The sequence below is a fragment of the Microcaecilia unicolor genome, chromosome 5 (assembly GCF_901765095.1).
Source record: "Microcaecilia unicolor chromosome 5, aMicUni1.1, whole genome shotgun sequence".
Classification (NCBI taxonomy): Eukaryota; Metazoa; Chordata; class Amphibia; order Gymnophiona; family Siphonopidae; genus Microcaecilia; species Microcaecilia unicolor.
This window is the reverse complement of record NC_044035.1, coordinates 155458340-155475383: the sequence shown is the minus strand read 5'-3', so window position 1 is coordinate 155475383 and position 17044 is coordinate 155458340. Positions and strand designations below refer to the sequence as shown.

The following is a 17044-nucleotide window of genomic DNA, read 5'->3' as shown; positions in this document are numbered from 1 at the left end:
TATACCAGTCTTTGATCATCTTCTTTCACCACATCCTAGCAATGGTTCAGCACCCTGTGCTGTGATTCAGTTCTGTATATTCTTTCAGCCTCATATTGCGTTCCGCCTCTCCATGCACATACGACCCTTGTAATTCAATATTATATTCCACAGTCCATGTCTGATTCCTCTGTTGTATATATATATCATATCGTCTACAATATCCCATATATTCAAGCATTGATCAGGGCGTAGCTGAATCTCTGTTTCATCCTTCAATGTTCCATCCTAGAGAAATCAAAAAGTTTTCCGGGGAGGATTCCCCATAGCAAATTAGTTTCAAGTAAGCCCCCGTCTTGTAGAACTCCCTCAAATGCTTCTGTAGTTATATCCTTCCCATTAGAGGGTCTGTTCTCCACCATGTTGTTGAATGTATGTTTTAGCTGCTTCAACTGTGTCCAAAAATTTGGTAACTCCATTTATCGTGAGACGCAGCTTAGCCGGATACAAGAGCGCAAATTTTATTTTTTTATTGAAAAGGTCCGTACATAAAGGGGCAAAGGACTTCCTCCTCGCCTGCACCTGCTGAGAATAATCCTGAAAACAAAGGATCTTCTTATCTTGGTAGGTGAGAGTTTTGCCTCCTCTTATCGCTTCCAGAATTTGTTGTTTATGCCGAAAGTTCAGAGCTTTTAGTATGACTACGCGCGGCCTGTTCTCAGGCTGTCTCGGAGGCCCAACTCTATGGGCTCGTTCAATACAAAAACTCTGTAGTTTGTCCTCTATATGTAATGATTTCGGCAGCCAATCCTCCAAAAAGGTAGGCAGATCTTTATCGATAAGCGATTCTGGCAAGCCAACCAAACGCAGGTTATTTCGCCTGCTCCTATTTTCCAAGTCATCGATCTTTGTCTCCAGATCCTGTACTTTCCTCTCCAGTTTCTTGTTGATCTCCTTCTGCGCCCCCACCGTCTCCTCCAACTCTGAAATCCGCTGTAATCCTTCATCTAGCTCCATATTTATACTGTCTATACGCTCATGAGCCTCCTCCGCCCTATCGAGCAATTGCTGAAGCTTTTTGTCCAAAGCGGCCTCGACCGCCGCTGTAACCTCGGCCGTGATCTCCGTCAGCCATGCGGAACCCACCGCTAATTCGCCGGGGTCTCGCTGGTCGGCCATCTTGGTTTCTGGCGGTTTCGATTTGTCTCGCTCTCTTCTCACTGATTTCGCTGCCATTCTCGGTTTCTTCACTCAATCTCTACTCGCCAATCGCTTTCCCACCTTTTAAGTTCAAAATTGTGGCGTTTCGCTCCCTGGGTAAGTCAAATTATCTGATTTCCGGGTGAGTGTGCGCGGAGCTTAGCTTTCCAGCGTCAGCCCCGCATCATGGCGTCACGTGACTATCCCGCCTTTTTTTAATACACGGAATATAATTGGCCTGGGCTTCCAGGATGGTATTTTTGAACAGCATCCACACCTGATGTAAATTTTTGACCCTCGCAGCTGCTCCTCTAAGTTTTTTTTTCACCGTTCTTCTCATTTTATCACAGTCTCCTTTTTGAAAGTTAAACGCTAACGTATTGGATTTCCTGATTATACTTACTCCAAAGCTAATATCAAATCTGATCATATTATGATCACTGTTATCAAGTGGTCCCAGCACCATTACCTCCCACACCAGATCATGCGCTCCACTAAGGACTAGGTCTAGAATTTTTCCTTTTCTTGTTGGCTCCTATACCAGCTGCTCCATAAAGCAGTCCTTGATTTTGTGAAGGAATTTTACCTCCCTAGCATGCCCTGATGTTACATTTACCAGGTCAATATTGGGGTAATTTTATGTTATGGGACGGTACATCTACGCAACTACAAGCTTTTGTGACATATTTAAATGGATGTCATGCCAATATTAAATTTGAATACTGCAGTAGTTATGTAGCAATTTCGTTTTTGGATGTACAATTAACTAAGATCGGTAATGAATGGGAAACATCGGTATATGTTAAAGCTACTGATCGCAACACTACGTTGCACTTTCAAAGCATGCACCCGAGTCACTGTAAAACGAATATTCCTTTTGCTCAATTTTTGCGGTACCGTAGAATTTGTTCCTCTACTGATATGTATTTTCATCAGACATCTCATCTTCAACAGAAGTTAGAAGAAAGAGGATATCCTGAAAAATTAGTAAAAAAAGCGAGGAAACGTGCCTCTTTCAATCATAGAGAATGGTTATTACATCCTGTGAAAGATAAAGAAGAGCAAGATGAAATGGTTACATTTGTAATGAAATATAATGCACATTCAAATAAAATGGTGAAAATTATTAAAAAACATATGGCCATGCTGAAGATTTATCCTTGTTTTCGTGATCTTAAAATCATGTTTGCTTACCAAAGACAGAGCAATTTAAATGATGTATTGTGCAGAGCTGACACGTGGAATAGACGTAGTACTAGTGACATAATTATGGGACATCATGGCGTCTGTGGCCATTGTACAGTATGCTCAATCATGATGAACTTGGATGTATTTGAGGATGTACACACAAGTAGAAGATTTAGATTAAAAGCTATCACTGATTGTCAATCTAGGAACGTGATTTATCTTCTGAAATGTCCTTGTGATCTGTATTATGTGGGACAAACGTCACGTATGCTGAAGACAAGACTAATTGAGCACCGTCATTGTATACAGGCTAAAAAAACATATGAACCTTTGGTGTCTCATTGTTTATTGAAACATCATGAGTTTGCAGAATTACGATGTATTGTGTTGGAACAAATTTATATAACTGAACGTAGAGGAGATGTAAGGAAATTATTAAGACAAAAAGAACAACGATGGATTTATGCATTGCAAACCGTGATTCCTAAGGGTTTGAACATATCAATAGAGTGGAAAGCTTTTTTGTGAAGAATTTCTCCTGATGCAAAGTGAGAGGTATCCTGAAATAATACTGACGTCATGAAGGAAATGACGTGTCAGGAAATGACGTTGGAGAGTGTATGTGGTTTATATGGGATAGAAGCCATTCGAAGTTTAAAGACGCCAATGAGAGGCAAGATACGGGTGAAAGTTTGATGCTTGAAGATTTAAAATATTAGCCCTTGAAATAGCCCGGTTGTGGCGAAACAGGGTTCTCCTGTTGGGCGTATATGTATTGGACATCATGGAAAAGAATGGATATTCAGAAGATGCAAGCTAAGTTATATTTTTGAATTGTTTCACCGTTATTGTGGCATGATAAAGAGCCTCTACCTTTGTGTATTGGTTAAGGTGTATGCACAAGTATTTTATGAATAAGAAGAGTGGAGTTTTTTTTGTGAAGACTAGTGATTGAAGAAAGGAGTTCTCTTAACTTTGAAAAGTATTGCCGTAAAGAGAATTTGTCCTGTGGTTTCTGAAGTCTTTTTTTCTCCACGCATTTTTCATAAATATACGTGAATTCACACCTGCAATACAGGGTTCTAAGTAGTAGAAAGGTTTAATTGATTTTGGGTAATTGAAATCACCCATTATTATCATGTTGCCCAGTTTGTTAGCCTCCCTAATTTCCGATAACATTTCTACATCCATTTGTTCATCCTGGCCAGGCGGACGGTAGTACACTCCTATCACTATCCTTTTACCCTTTACACATCAATCCACAGGGATTCCAAGATGTGTTTTTTTCCTGCAGAATTTTCAATCTATTTGATTCAAGGCCCTTCTTTACAATGCTACCCCTCCACCAATTCGATCCAACCTATCACTACGATATAATTTGTACCCGGGTATGACAGTGTCCCACTGGTTATCCTCCTTCCACCAGGTCTCAGAGATGCCTATTATATCTAATTTTTCATTTAGTGTAATATATTCTAACTACCCAATCTTATTTCTTAGGCCTCTGGCATTTGCATATAGACATTTCAAACTACGTTTGTTGTTCCTATTTGCATCATGCTCAGTACTTGACAGTATTAATTTGCAATCTTTTGTCTGATTTATGTTTTTATTTAAGGACACCTGATCTACTATGGTCTCTTTTGCAACCTCACTATTGGGATACCCTATCTTCCCTGTTTTGGTGATATCTTTAAAAGACACCTTATTCTGAACCATGCGCTTTTGAGTGACTGTCTGTCTTCACTCAGTCTCTAGTTTAAAAGCTGCTCTATCTCCTATTAGATTGTAAGCTCTTTGAGCAGGGACTGTCTTTCTTCTATGTTTGTGCAGCGCTGCGTATGCCTTGTAGCGCTATAGAAATGCTAAATAGTAGTAGTAGTAGTTTTTAAAATGTCAATGCCAGCAGCCTGGTCCCACCCTGGTTAAAGTGGAGCCCATCCTTTCGGAATAGGCTCCCCCTTCCACTGAATAGGAAGCCCTTCAGAAAATGCTACCCTAGAGGTTCTGGGTTTGAGCTTTCTACCTAAGAGACTAATCTGGCTTCTAGAACCTCTCTCCCACATTTTCCTATGTCATTGGTACCCACATGTACCAAGACAGCCGGCTCCACCCCAGCACTATTGAAAATCCTATCTAGGTGACGCGTGAGGTCCACCACTTTCGCATCAGGCAGGCAAGTGACCAGGCGATCCACATGTCCACCAGCCACCCAGCAATCTACATGCCTAATAATCGAATCATCCACTACAACAGCTGTCCTAACCCTTCCCACCTGAGCAGTAGCTCCTGGAAACACATCCTCAGTGCAAGAGGATATTGCATTCCCTGATGTGCTGGTCCTGTCTACAGGATTACTTCCAGCCTCACCAGGGTGATGCTTTCCTGTTAGGAGGTCTCCTTCCTCCAAGGCAGCACAGGGGTTGCCAGATTGGAGGTGGGACATCTCTACATCCTTGTGGGCCTCCTCTATGTACCTCTCTGTCTCCCTCAGCTCCTCCAAGTCTGCTACTCTAGCCTCAAGAGAACGGATTCTCCTTCTTACTCAAACCACTCACCGGTGTGGTGAGGACTGGGCTTGGCTTGCACAGTTTGTTTGCTGTTACCCTTAAGCAGATATTAACTTATCAAAAGTCAATTAGTTAGTAATCACTTACAGGCTCCTTGGTAGGGTTACCATATTTCTGGGTTTACCCGGACATGTCCTCTTTTTGAGGGCACCGTTCATCTAAGTTTGCAGGCAGGCTAGCTGGCTAGGTAGCTGGTGGGCGAGAGAGCCTCGGGGACCTCTGCCCTCACGTACTTCATCATGCTCTGGTTGGTTTAGTGGCCTCTTCAGGGCAGGAAAGAACTCCCTTTTTCCTGCCCAGGGCTGCCGCTGACCACTCACTGCCAGCGCCGCTTAAAAATGGCTGCCGAGTCTTCTGCAGAAGTCTTGCGAGGCCGCACCACTTGAAGTCTTGTAAGGTCACCGCTTGAAGTCTCAGCAGCGAGCAGTCAGCGGCAGCACCAGGCAAGAAAGAGTGGGGTTCTTTCCTGCCCTGAAGAGGCCACAATAAGGTACGGATATTTTCTACAGTCCTTATGCTTACTGGTTAACTGGTGAAGCTCTGTGGTCTGCTCTGGTGGGAAAGCATCCACAAAGGCAAGCACACTGGACCTCAAGGTCTTCAAGTACAGGCTCGTGTAGAGCTGTTAAAACTGGATGTGGGATGAGGCTTCAAAAATATTTCCTCCCAAATGAGTCCATAGTATGGAGCCTCTCTACCCAGGGGAGCTGAGGCATGAGTGTGGGAGTTCTTGGCCCTTTTGAGAGCAGATTTGACTACCATGTAATGGCAGGGCAACTAAGTCTTTTCAAATTTGGGAGCCTATTGGACTCTGTATGTGGAGTCCGCCTTCATAGGTACTATTTGCACAGAGATAGGGGTCTCCCAGTTTTTCATCTCTGCATCCCACAAGACATTGTGTACAGGGACTGTAACAGCCCCCCACAGCAGAGAATCATAGTCCAAGACAGTTTAAAACTCAGCCCTACGCTCATCCTCCATGTTCAACTGAAATGGAATGGCAGCTGCCATTTCCCTGAGAAGACAAAATAGCAGAGCTCCTCTGGAGGAAAGGGATCTGAGGGTATGCCTAAGAACCTCTCCTCCAAGAAGTTCTCTGATTCCTCCTCAGAAACCCAGGAATGGTCCCTATCAGACTCAGCAAAAATAGTCATCATAAGACGTCTGACTCTGTGCCTGCCTTGGTCTACTGAAAGAAGATCCAGTCCTCAACAATGGGTGCCAATGTGCACTCCAGGGCAGCTTCCTCCCCTTATGTAGACAGGGTCACTACATTGGTGTTAACACTGATACCAGACGAGGCACCGGAGTCGAAAACCACCTGACAGGCAGGGCATGAGCCTCCAGGATAGACTGAAGCGGCTCCATATCTGGCAAAAGTACCCTTGATACCTTTGAACTATGCCCTGCAAGCAAGTGTCCCAGCTCCTCCTGCAGCATGGCTTAGATCCGCTCAAAGACAGGCATCAGAAAAGGCTAGGACAGTGCTGTTATGTAGGCAGACTAAGAATCAAAGCTGGGTCCCAGCTGCAGGAAGTCTGGCATGCAGCACTGCTATCATGGAGGGGGAGTGCTCCTCCCAGCACCAACACTTCTTAGGAGCTGGCAACACCAATACCATGGAGCTCCCAGCACTGTGCCTTGAGGAGGACTGATGCGATGTTTCTTGCCCGATGCACGACATAGCAGTCCTTTGGTGCCGATGAGGACAATGTTGAATCCATAAGTGACCTACTACCAATGCTCAACGTTGAGGCAGGTGGAGATCTCCTCAATGCCAGTGCACTTCCAGTGTTCGATGCAGCTCCAGCGGCCAAGGGGACCGATGCTTCTGATGCCAAAGTCGATGGATCGAACTTGGAAGGTTCAAAAAGTTTCTTGTTGTGCGTGCCTCACCTTCCGAGTTCTTTTCGGTATTTTGAAACAGAGAGAACAGAGGCAACATGATCAGGGCCTAGGCACCACAAACATCAATTGCAAGGGGGGGGGTCCATGCTAGACATGACCCCATTACATTTGGCACAATGTTTGAAGCCACTGAGGAACTTCTGAGACATTGGGGGGGGGGGGGGGGGGGGGGGGAAACCCAGCAAGGCCAAATCAAATGGCTCAATTATGAGGGTAGAGAGGAAAAAAAGCATCAAAGAAAAACTCCCAGCTAGTGCTTAGGCCAAAGTGGACCTCAGAGCCGCAAAAATAAAGGAAACTTCAGCATGCCACAAAACTCTAAAAGGACACTAACCCAGACAGGGAAGGGCAAAAGAAAATAATGAAGAAAACAAAAAGGTATCCAGCTCGAAGAAGGTACTCTCCTCACATACCAAACAATTGCAGAGGACAGCTCACAGAAATGTGATCTCTCTGCTCCACAGAAAAACAAAGACTGCTAGTCCTGTGTGATCACACTGGGGCAAGGCACTGGCGCATGCAAGGTAGGACACCGACAAAGGCTTCTTGAAGCAATAGAACACTGGTTGGGGTCTACACCGAGGTTCCATCAGATAGTGTCACCCATATGGACCATATGTGAGCAATGATGTCCTGCTTGTCATTGAAGAATTACCCTTCACCTGTTTAATATGCTTCTAGTATGTGCACAGCAAAAACTACTGAATTAAAGCCATAAAAAAAACAGAATTCACCTTATCAGACTGCAAAGCAAAAAACAAATGAGTTTTAAAACAATTTATGCATGAGGAGCTCCAGTGATGTCATCAATAAGATGGCAGCCTAACCTCAGGGCTCCGATTGAGCTAGCTCTTATAAAAGGTAGAATTTCAGCATTTTCTCCTCCAGAAGTGGCATCGAAGAGAGATCCTCTGCCATTGGATTTTAGCCTGATCTTTATTTATTTATTGCATTTGTACCTCACATTTTCCCACCTATTTGCAGGCTCAATGTGGCTTACTTAGCACAATGAGTGGAGGAGTGGCCTAGTGCTTAGGGTGGTGGACTCTGGTCCTGGGGAACTGAGGAACTGAGTTCGATTCCCACTTCAGGCACAGCTCCTTGTGACTCTGGGCAAGTCACTTAACCCTCCCATTGCCCCATGTAAGCCGCATTGAGCCTGCCATGAGTGGGAAAGCGCGGGGTACAAATGTAACTAAAAAAAAAAAAAAAAAGAGGCGTAAGCCACCTCCGGTGATGAAACAAATACAGAGTGATGTGGTAGAGAATGAGATGTATGTATTACAGACACATAATAGAATCAAGAGAAGAAGAGTTATATAATGTTCATTGCAGGTTATGGTTTCGTTGTGTTGCTGAGTCCAGTCACTTAAGTTGGATCAGTAAGGTATGCCTTCTCGAACAGGTCAGTCTTTAGTGATTTCTGGAAGTTGAGGTGGTCGTGTGTTGTCTTTATGGATTTTGGTAATGCGTTCCATAGTTGCGTTCTTATATAGGAGAGGCTGGATCCGTGGATTGATTTATACTTGAGTCCCTTGCAGCTGGGGTGGTGAAGATTTAGGTATGATTGTGATGATCCAATTGTGTTTCGTTTTGGTAGGTCTATAAGGTCAGACATATAACCCGGTGCTTCACCATAGATAATCTTGTGGACCAGGGTGCAGATTTTGAAAGTAATACGTTCTTTGATTGGGAGCCAGTGCAGTTTTACTCGTGGCAGTTTGGCGCTGTCAAATCGCGATTTTCGAAATATAAGCATGGCTGCTGTGTTTTGAGCAGTCTGTAGTTTCTTTATGAGTTGTCTTTGCATCCCGCATAAAATCCATTGCAATAGTCAGCATGGCTTAGTACCATTGATTGAACCAGGTTGCGGAAAGTTGCCCTCAAGAAGAATGGTTTTACAAGTTTAAGTTTCCACATTGAGTGGAACATTTTCTTGATTGTGGAGTTAACTTGGGCCTCGAGTGTAAGGTTTTGGTCGATTGTGACACCCAGGATTTTCAGGCTGCGATGGGGAGGGCGCAATCTGGGGTGACTAAGTTTGTGGGTATATTCGTGTTGTATTGGGATGTGAGGATAAGGCAGTGCGTTTTTTTCTGTACTGAGTTTTAGTTGGAATGCGTTTGCCCACGAGTTCATGATATGGAGGCCGAGATTGATTTCTTAGGTGATTTCTGTTAGATCGGGTTTGAAAGGGATGTATATTGTGACGTCGTCTGCATAGATGAATGGGTTAAGGCCCTGAGTTTATAAGGACTTGGCTAGTGGGGTCATCATTAGGTTGAACAGGATCGGTGATAATGGTGATCCTTGAGGTACTCTGCAATCTGCCTTTTAGACATCTTGGGCAGATGTCTAAAAAACAAAATCAGTGAATCACAATATTTCCGTGCTGCCAGTCATTCCAAGGCGGCCGGACCACATGGCAATCAGGACATGGAAACAGCCAGATCAGATGAGGAAGATTTCATTAAATCCTGCTGACCTTTGCAACCCTGATCCGGTTTAGTAAACACGATATGCAAGTCATGCTGTACGAGTTAAAGCAGTCACTGCAAAAAGATGCTGTGTCCTGTATTAACAAGCTGAAGTCCTTGACAGGATATTCGAGGGGGCCTGAAGGACTTAGGATCCAGGATGGAGAAAGTCTAACTGAAGTTGGAGAAGAATGATTTCAAGTTGAAAGAGACTGACTCAGCTAGATAATACTGTGACCGTAAAGAAGGATAAAAGGGTAAAGGGTCATGTATTGATATACCGCCTTTCTCTGGATACAACCAAAGCTGTTTACCTGTATTATATGAAGATACGTCTTCTGTCCCTAGTGGACTCACAATCTAAGTTTGTATCTGGGGCAATGAAGGATTAAATGACTTGCCTAGGGTCACAAGGAGCTGCCACTGATACCTTGGCTGAAAAACTCGAGGATCTTGAAAATCGGGCCTGGCAGTTCCAGAACATTCCAGAATCGAAGGCTGAGGAGAACTGTGGACTTATAAAGGTCAATTTTCAGACTGCAGAAGTTAGACTGGCAAACTCCCATGGTCTGTGCTGAGACCAGATATTGAATGCTGGGCTGTTTCCGGTGACCAGCATTGAATATCCGGTCTATCTTTGGCCGGTTAGAATTTAACCGGCCAAGCTGATATTCAGCCCTGGACAGTTAAATTCAGACCAGGCAAAGATATTCTAGGGTTGCAAGTGGCCAAATATGGCCACCAAACTTGACCAGTCACATTTTAAAAATTGGCGAATAGCCAGTTATATCATCCAATATAACTGGCTAGCCGCTAGCCGGCAATATTCAGTGGTACACGGCCAGCCATCTACCACTGAATATCGGCGGATAGCTGGTTTTCCAGCATTTAACCAGCCAGGTGCTGATCCTGGCTGGTCAAATGCTGCAAAATATTGGGGGGGGGGGGTAGTCAAAGCATTTTGCCTCCAAATTTTAAAGATAACATCCTCTCCTCTTTCCAACTGCGATGAGGTCACCTTGGACAGAATGCACAGAGCACTGGGGAATGTAAACTCGAACAGATCAAGGTAAAATTATGTATCATACCTGATAATTTTCTTTCCATTAACCATAGCTGATCATAGACTGGTGGGTTGTGTCCATCTACCAGCAGGTGGAGATAGAGAGCAATCCTTTTGCCTCCCTATATGTGGTCATGTGCTGCCGGAAACTCCTCAGTATGTCGATATCAAAGCTCCATCCGCAGGACTCAGCACTTAGAGAATTACACCCACAAAGGGACACTCTGCCCAGCTCACCACCGCCGAAACGGGGGAGGGGAATTAACCCAGCTCATCCCCACACAAGTGGGGGAGGGGAATCCGTCCAGCTCATCCCCGCAGAGCGGGGGAGAGACACCACCCTGCCGATGCGGGGGGATCTGGCTTATCCTGCAACCGCAACCACGGGAGGAGCTGACTGACCCTAACACCGCCGAAGCGGGAGGGGTACAAAGCTGCCCTACAGCCGCACGAAGCGGGAGGGAGCGCCGGCAGAATTTAGGTCTCAATCCAGCAGCTCACTGTAACACAAAATCGTCTCAACTCCTGAAGAATCCAATTGAAAAAACTTGAACACAAAGTCCTCCTGAACAGGAACTGAAGACTAAACTTGAACCTGAAATGCAACCAGAATAAAAACAGTACAGATATCTGGGAGGGGCTATGGATTGATCAGCTATGATTAATGGAAAGAAAATTATCAGGTATGATACATAATTTTACCTTCCATATCATCATGCTGATCAATCCATAGACTGGTGGGATGTACCGAAGCAGTACTCACCCAGGGCGGGACATAGAAATCCCTGACCGCAACACTGAAGCTCCAAACCAGGCCTCCGCCCGAGCAGCCACAGTCAAGCGGTAATGCCTGGAGAAGGTATGAGCCGATGCCCAAGTTGCCGCCTTGCAAATCTCTTCCAAGGAGACGGGCCCAGCCTCCGTCATCGAGGCCGCCTGAGCTCTAGTGGAGTGAGCCTTCAGCCGGATAGGCGGCACCTTCCCCGCGGCCACATAAGCCGCTGCAATGGCTTCCTTGACCCATCTTGCCACTGTAGGCTTAGCAGCCTGCAGACCCTTACGAGGACCTGCAAACAGGACAAACAGATGATCCGACTTCCGGAAATCATTGGTCACTTCCAAGTATCTGATGATGACTCGTCTCACATCTAGATATTTGAGAGCAGAGTACTCCTCTGGGTAGTCCTCCCTACGAAAGGATGGGAGGCAGAGCTGCTGATTCACATGGAAGCGAGAAACAATCTTGGGCAGGAAGGAAGGCACTGTGCGAATAGACACTCCTGCCTCAGTGAACTGCAGAAAGGGCTCTCGACATGATAGCGCCTGGAGCTCGGAAACTCTTCTGGCTGAAGTGATAGCCACCAAAAAGACTGCTTTCAACGTCAGGTCTTTCAGAGATGCCCTCGACAAGGGTTCAAAAGGCGGCTTCTGCAAGGCTCTTAGCACTAGATTGAGATTCCACGCAGGTACCACTGAGTGCAGAGGAGGGCGCAGGTGATTAACTCCCTTGAGAAAACGCACCACATCTGGCTGCGAAGCCAGGGAAGCACTCTTCAGGCGGCCCCTGAAGCAAGCCAGAGCCGCTACCTGGACTTTAAGGGAACTGAGCGACAGGCCTTTCTCCAGACCTTCCTGCAGGAACGCCAACACTGAAGAAATTGGAGCAGTGAAGGGAGAAAGGGAGCCTGCCTCACACCACGATGCAAAGGTACGCCAAACCCTGGCGTAAGCAGTAGAAGTAGAGCGCTTCCTCGCTCTCAGCATAGTGGCAATGACCTTGTCTGAGAAGCCTTTCTTCCTCAGACGCTGCCGCTCAATAGCCAGGCCGTAAGACCAAAGGGGGAGGGATCCTCCATCACCACGGGACCCTGATGCAACAGGCTCTGCTCCTCTGGCAGTCGCAGAGGGCTGTCCACTGAGAGCCTGATCAAGTCCGCATACCAGGGACATCTGGGCCAGTCCGGACCCACCAGGATTACCCGGCCCGGATGCTTTGCCACCCGGTCTAGTACCCTGCCCAACATGGGCCAGGGCGGGAACACATAGAGAAGCTCCTGTGTCAGCCACTGTTGGAGAAGAGCATCTACTCCCAGAGATCGAGGGTCCCGTCCTCTGCTGAAAAAGCGTGGCACTTGGCCATTGGCCGATGACGCCATCAGGTCTAGGCTCGGCTGGCCCCAGCGCTTCGTCATGTCCAAGAACGCCTGAGCCGATAGCTGCCACTCTCCGGGATCCAAGGTATGGCGACTGAGAAAGTCCGCCTTGACATTCATGACTCCAGCAATGTGGGCCGCTGACAGCTGTTCCAGGTTCGCTTTCGCCCACTGGCATAGATTTATGGCCTCCTTGGCTAGAGGGGTGCTCTTGGTACCTCCCTGGCGGTCGACATAGGCCACAGCCGTGGCATTGTCCGACAGGACCCATACTGGCTTCAACGCCAGTACCAGGAGAAACTCCAAAAGCGCCAACCGAATGGCTCTGAGTTCCAGGAGGTTGATAGACCACTTTGCCTCTGCAGGAGACCAGAGCCCCTGCACTGTCCTTCCCAAGCAATGGGCTCCCCAGCCCGTCAAAGAGGCGTCCGTCGTGACGACAACCCACTCCGGGGTCAAAAGAGGCATCCCTGCGGACAACTTGTCTGTCCTCAGCCACCAGCTCAGCGCCTTGCGCACCGCTAGGTCCAAGGGAAGGCGCACAGCATAATCCTCCGACACTGGAGTCCAGCGCTGCAGCAGAGAGAGTTGTAGTGGTCTCATATGAGCCCTGGCCCAGGGCACTACTTCCATCGTGGCCGTCATAGAGCCCAACAGCTGCACATAGTCCCAAGCCCGAAGAGGAGAGGCTACTAGGAACTGGTTCACCTGAGCCTGAAGCTTGACAATTCAATTGTCCGGCAGGAACACTCTGCCCACTTGGGTGTCGAAACGAACTCCCAGATATTCCAGGGACTGAGTCGGGCGCAGCTGGCTTTTCTCCCAGTTGATGATCCACCCCAGGGAGCTCAGAAGAGCAATTACCCGGTCTACAGCTCTGCCGCACTCTGCATAAGAGGGGGCTCGGATCAACCAGTCGTCCAGATAAGGATGGACTTGTACTCCTTCCTTTCGTAGGAAGGCTGCGATGACCACCATTACTTTGGAGAAGGTCCACGGAGCAGTAGCCAACCCGAACGGGAGGGCTCTGAACTGGAAGTGTCGGCCCAGGACTGCAAAACGCAGAAAGCGTTGATGAGGAGGCCAGATGGGAATATGCAGGTACGCTTCCTTGATGTCCAAGGACGCCAGGAACTCCCCTGCCTTCACTGCCGCTATAACAGAGCGGAGAGTCTCCATTCGGAAGTGCCGAACTTTCAAGGCCCGATTGACCCCTTTGAGGTCGAGGATAGGCCGTACAGAACCTCCTTTCTTTGGTACCACAAAGTAAATGGAGTAACGTCCCTTGCCAAGCTGATCTTCTGGCACCGGAACGACCGCACCCAGGCGGATCAGATTGTCCAAAGTCTGCTGCACTGCCACAGCTTTGACCGGAGACTTGCAGGGAGAGAGTACAAACCCGTCTCTTAAGGGTCAGCAGAACTCTAGCTTGTAGCCGTCTCTGATGACTTCCAGCACCCAAGCGTCTGAAGTTACCCTGGTCCACTCGCCCAGAAACGAGGACAGGCGTCCTCCAATCTGCACTGGGCCATGGACCAGGGCCCCGTCGTTGGGTACGAGACCCTGGGGGAGGACCGGAGGAAGCACCTCCGGGACGGCGGTCTCTGCAAAAGGAATGCTGCTTGGGGGAGAAGTTCCTCTTGAAGGAAGAGGGGGCAGAGGAGCCCGACTTGCCCGGGCGATACCGACGGGCTTCCTGAAACCGTCCTTTGGAGTTACCGGGGCGAGCACTGGCCCGAGCCCTGACCTCTGGTAACCTCTTGCCCTTAGACGTGCCGAGATCGGTCACAATTTTGTCCAGCTCGACCCCAAAAAGCAGCTTGCCTTTAAAAGGCAACTTAGCCAGGCGAGACTTAGAGGCGTGGTCCGCAGACCAATGCTTCAGCCAAAGCCACCGCCGCGCACAGACTGTCTGAGCCATACCTTTAGCTGAGGCTCTCAAGACATCATACAGTAAGTCTGCCAAATAAGCCAAGCCCGATTCCAGGGCCGGCCAATCAGCCCTCAAGGAAGGATCCGAGGGGGAAGCCCGCTGCACAATCGTCAGGCACGCCCTGGCCACATAGGAGCCGCAAACTGAGGCCTGCAAACTTAAAGCAGCCGCCTCGAAGGATGACCTTAAGGCCGCCTCCAATCTTCTGTCTTGGGCGTCCTTTAGGGCCGTGCCACCTACCACCGGCAACACCGTTTTCTTAGTCACCGCAGTGATTAAAGAATCCACGGTAGGCCAAAGAAAGGCCTCCCGTTCACTTTCAGGCAAAGGATAGAGGCGGGACATAGCCCTAGCCACTTTGAGGCTCGCTTCCGGGACATCCCATTGAGCCGAAATCAAGGTGCGCATGGCCTCATGCACGTGGAAGGTTCTAGGCGGGCGCTTCGTCCCCAGCATAATGGCGGAGCCAACAGAGGCTGAGGGAGAGACGTCCTCCGGAGAGGAAATCTTCAAAATGCTCATGGCCTGCATTAACAGGTTGGGCAAGTCCTCTGAGCGAAAGATCCGCGCTGCAGAGGGGTCATCCGCTCCATCCGAGCGAGAATCCGTCTCCTCCAAGGAATCCCCAAAGGACCGTTGGGAGAACTCCGATACGCTGCCCTCATCTACATCAGAGGAGACAGAGTCCTCTAGGGCCTGGAAATCCACCCGAGAGTGTTTGCTTCCGGAGGCCTCAACCCCTTTATCAGACAGGGGGGCAGGGGCAGTGTTTTGCATAAGAAAAGCCTGATGCAGCAGCAAAATGAACTCAGGGGAGAATGCCCCCGAACAGTGCACTTCTGCAGCTTGGACCACGGCCCTAGCCACACCCTCAACCGGCGCTCGCAAGAGCGGGGGAGAAACGTGCTGCGCATCCAAAATGGCATCCGGCATAAAACTCCGAGAAGGAGTCGCGCGGGAAGAACGGCGCTTAACTTTGGCTGCTTTCTTACCGTCGCCCGAATCAAGGGCAACCATAGTATTAACGTCTCCCAGCTCGAGAGCGGCCCAAGAAGAAGCCGTCCGAGCAGAGTGGCCAGCCAACATGGAGTGGGCGAGCAGTGGGGGATGGGCACTTATGGCGGGAAAAACCGGAGGAAGAACCGGGACACTGACCGGCCTCCAAACTGATGCTTAACAAAGGCGATTCAGGTTTTGAAATCCCCGCATCCCCGGTAGACGCACCCACGCAGTCCGGGGAGCGAATCCTCACGCCCTCGCCCTCCAACTCCATAAGCCATGTGGAGACCGAACGGGGAACCCCCTGCCCGCTATAAAAAGGTAAAATTACCTGCTTCTCGCTCCGAGCTGTAACGAACTGGTGTCCCAGTGAGCAGCTGCAATAAACGTTGAAATAAACGCTCTTAAAGACGTCCAAAATTTTTTTTTTTTTTTTTAACGGAGCCAGCGGGAGGGGGGGAGAAAAGGAGGGACCTGGCACCACCAGGTTTGCACTTGCTCAAGAAGAGCCCTCAACCCCAGGTACTCAACAAAACCTAAAAATTAGGCTTGGAGACCTAGCCAGAGCTGCTGCTGTGTGTGACCACCACCTGCTGAGATAGAGAACATACTGAGGAGTTTCCGGCAGTACATGACCACATATAGGGAAGCAAAAGGATTGCTCTCTATCTCCACCTGCTGGTAGATGGACACAACCCACCAGTCTATGGATTGATCAGCATGATGATATGGAAGGGACATTACAACATGCTTTCATTCCTATAAGCTGAAGGAGAGAGTTATGTCAAGTGTTCACACAGACTGAAGCTACCAGAACATCTCCCTTGCTACACTGCACAAGCGCTGTGAGTTTAAGGAGATCACCCTCTTAATGCACAGGTAGAGGATTAGGTATAAATGGCTCTTTCCATTTGCCATTTCCTTCACTATTAGCGGGAAAACCTATAGACGCAAAACTCCCTCTGACACATGGAATGTTTTGCTCAAGTTGAATCCTTGGAAGAACCCTGAACTGGAAAAATCTGCGCTATTGCCATCTCGCCAGGTGACTCCTTGCTGGCAGCAGATTCCCAAGAAGAACAACAAACATAATTCACCATAAAACAATTTATGAACTTTACAGACCAAACACAGCAGTTCCAAGGGACAGATCCAAAGTTCACTTCACTTAGAAGTCAGGAAAGCCATAATTACAGCCAATGTGTAACAATTTACAGAGTCATAATGACATACTGGAGACTGATGTGAGGCAAAACGAGAGTCACAAGAGGGAGAAGGGGGAAATGCTTAAAGACAAAAAGGTGTGCAAAGCAAAGCAGCAGGGCAGAAGGGACATGGGAGTAGACACACTAGAGAATGAGACATTGGAATATATTCCATTCTAGTTACTTAAGGGCCTAATATTCAAAAAGCAGAGCTCCTTAATGTACGCTCCCAAATTGGCCTTTTAAATTTGTGCCTTATTTTCAGCTATAAATTCTTAAGTCATACTGAATTTGGGTCTGCAATTCATTTGGCTGGATTTATGAGCTTAATTTCATCAGCCCAGTGCAGAAAAATCAATAAGCTCCTAA

General features: G+C 47.9%; 1 protein-coding gene across 1 annotated transcript in view; it reads right to left on the bottom strand.

The window, feature by feature from the left end:
* LOC115471294 (KIF1-binding protein-like) overlaps positions 1-17044 on the bottom strand; it is an 85073-nt gene that overhangs the window by 22862 nt on the left and 45167 nt on the right. The gene's annotated exons all lie outside the window — the stretch shown is intronic.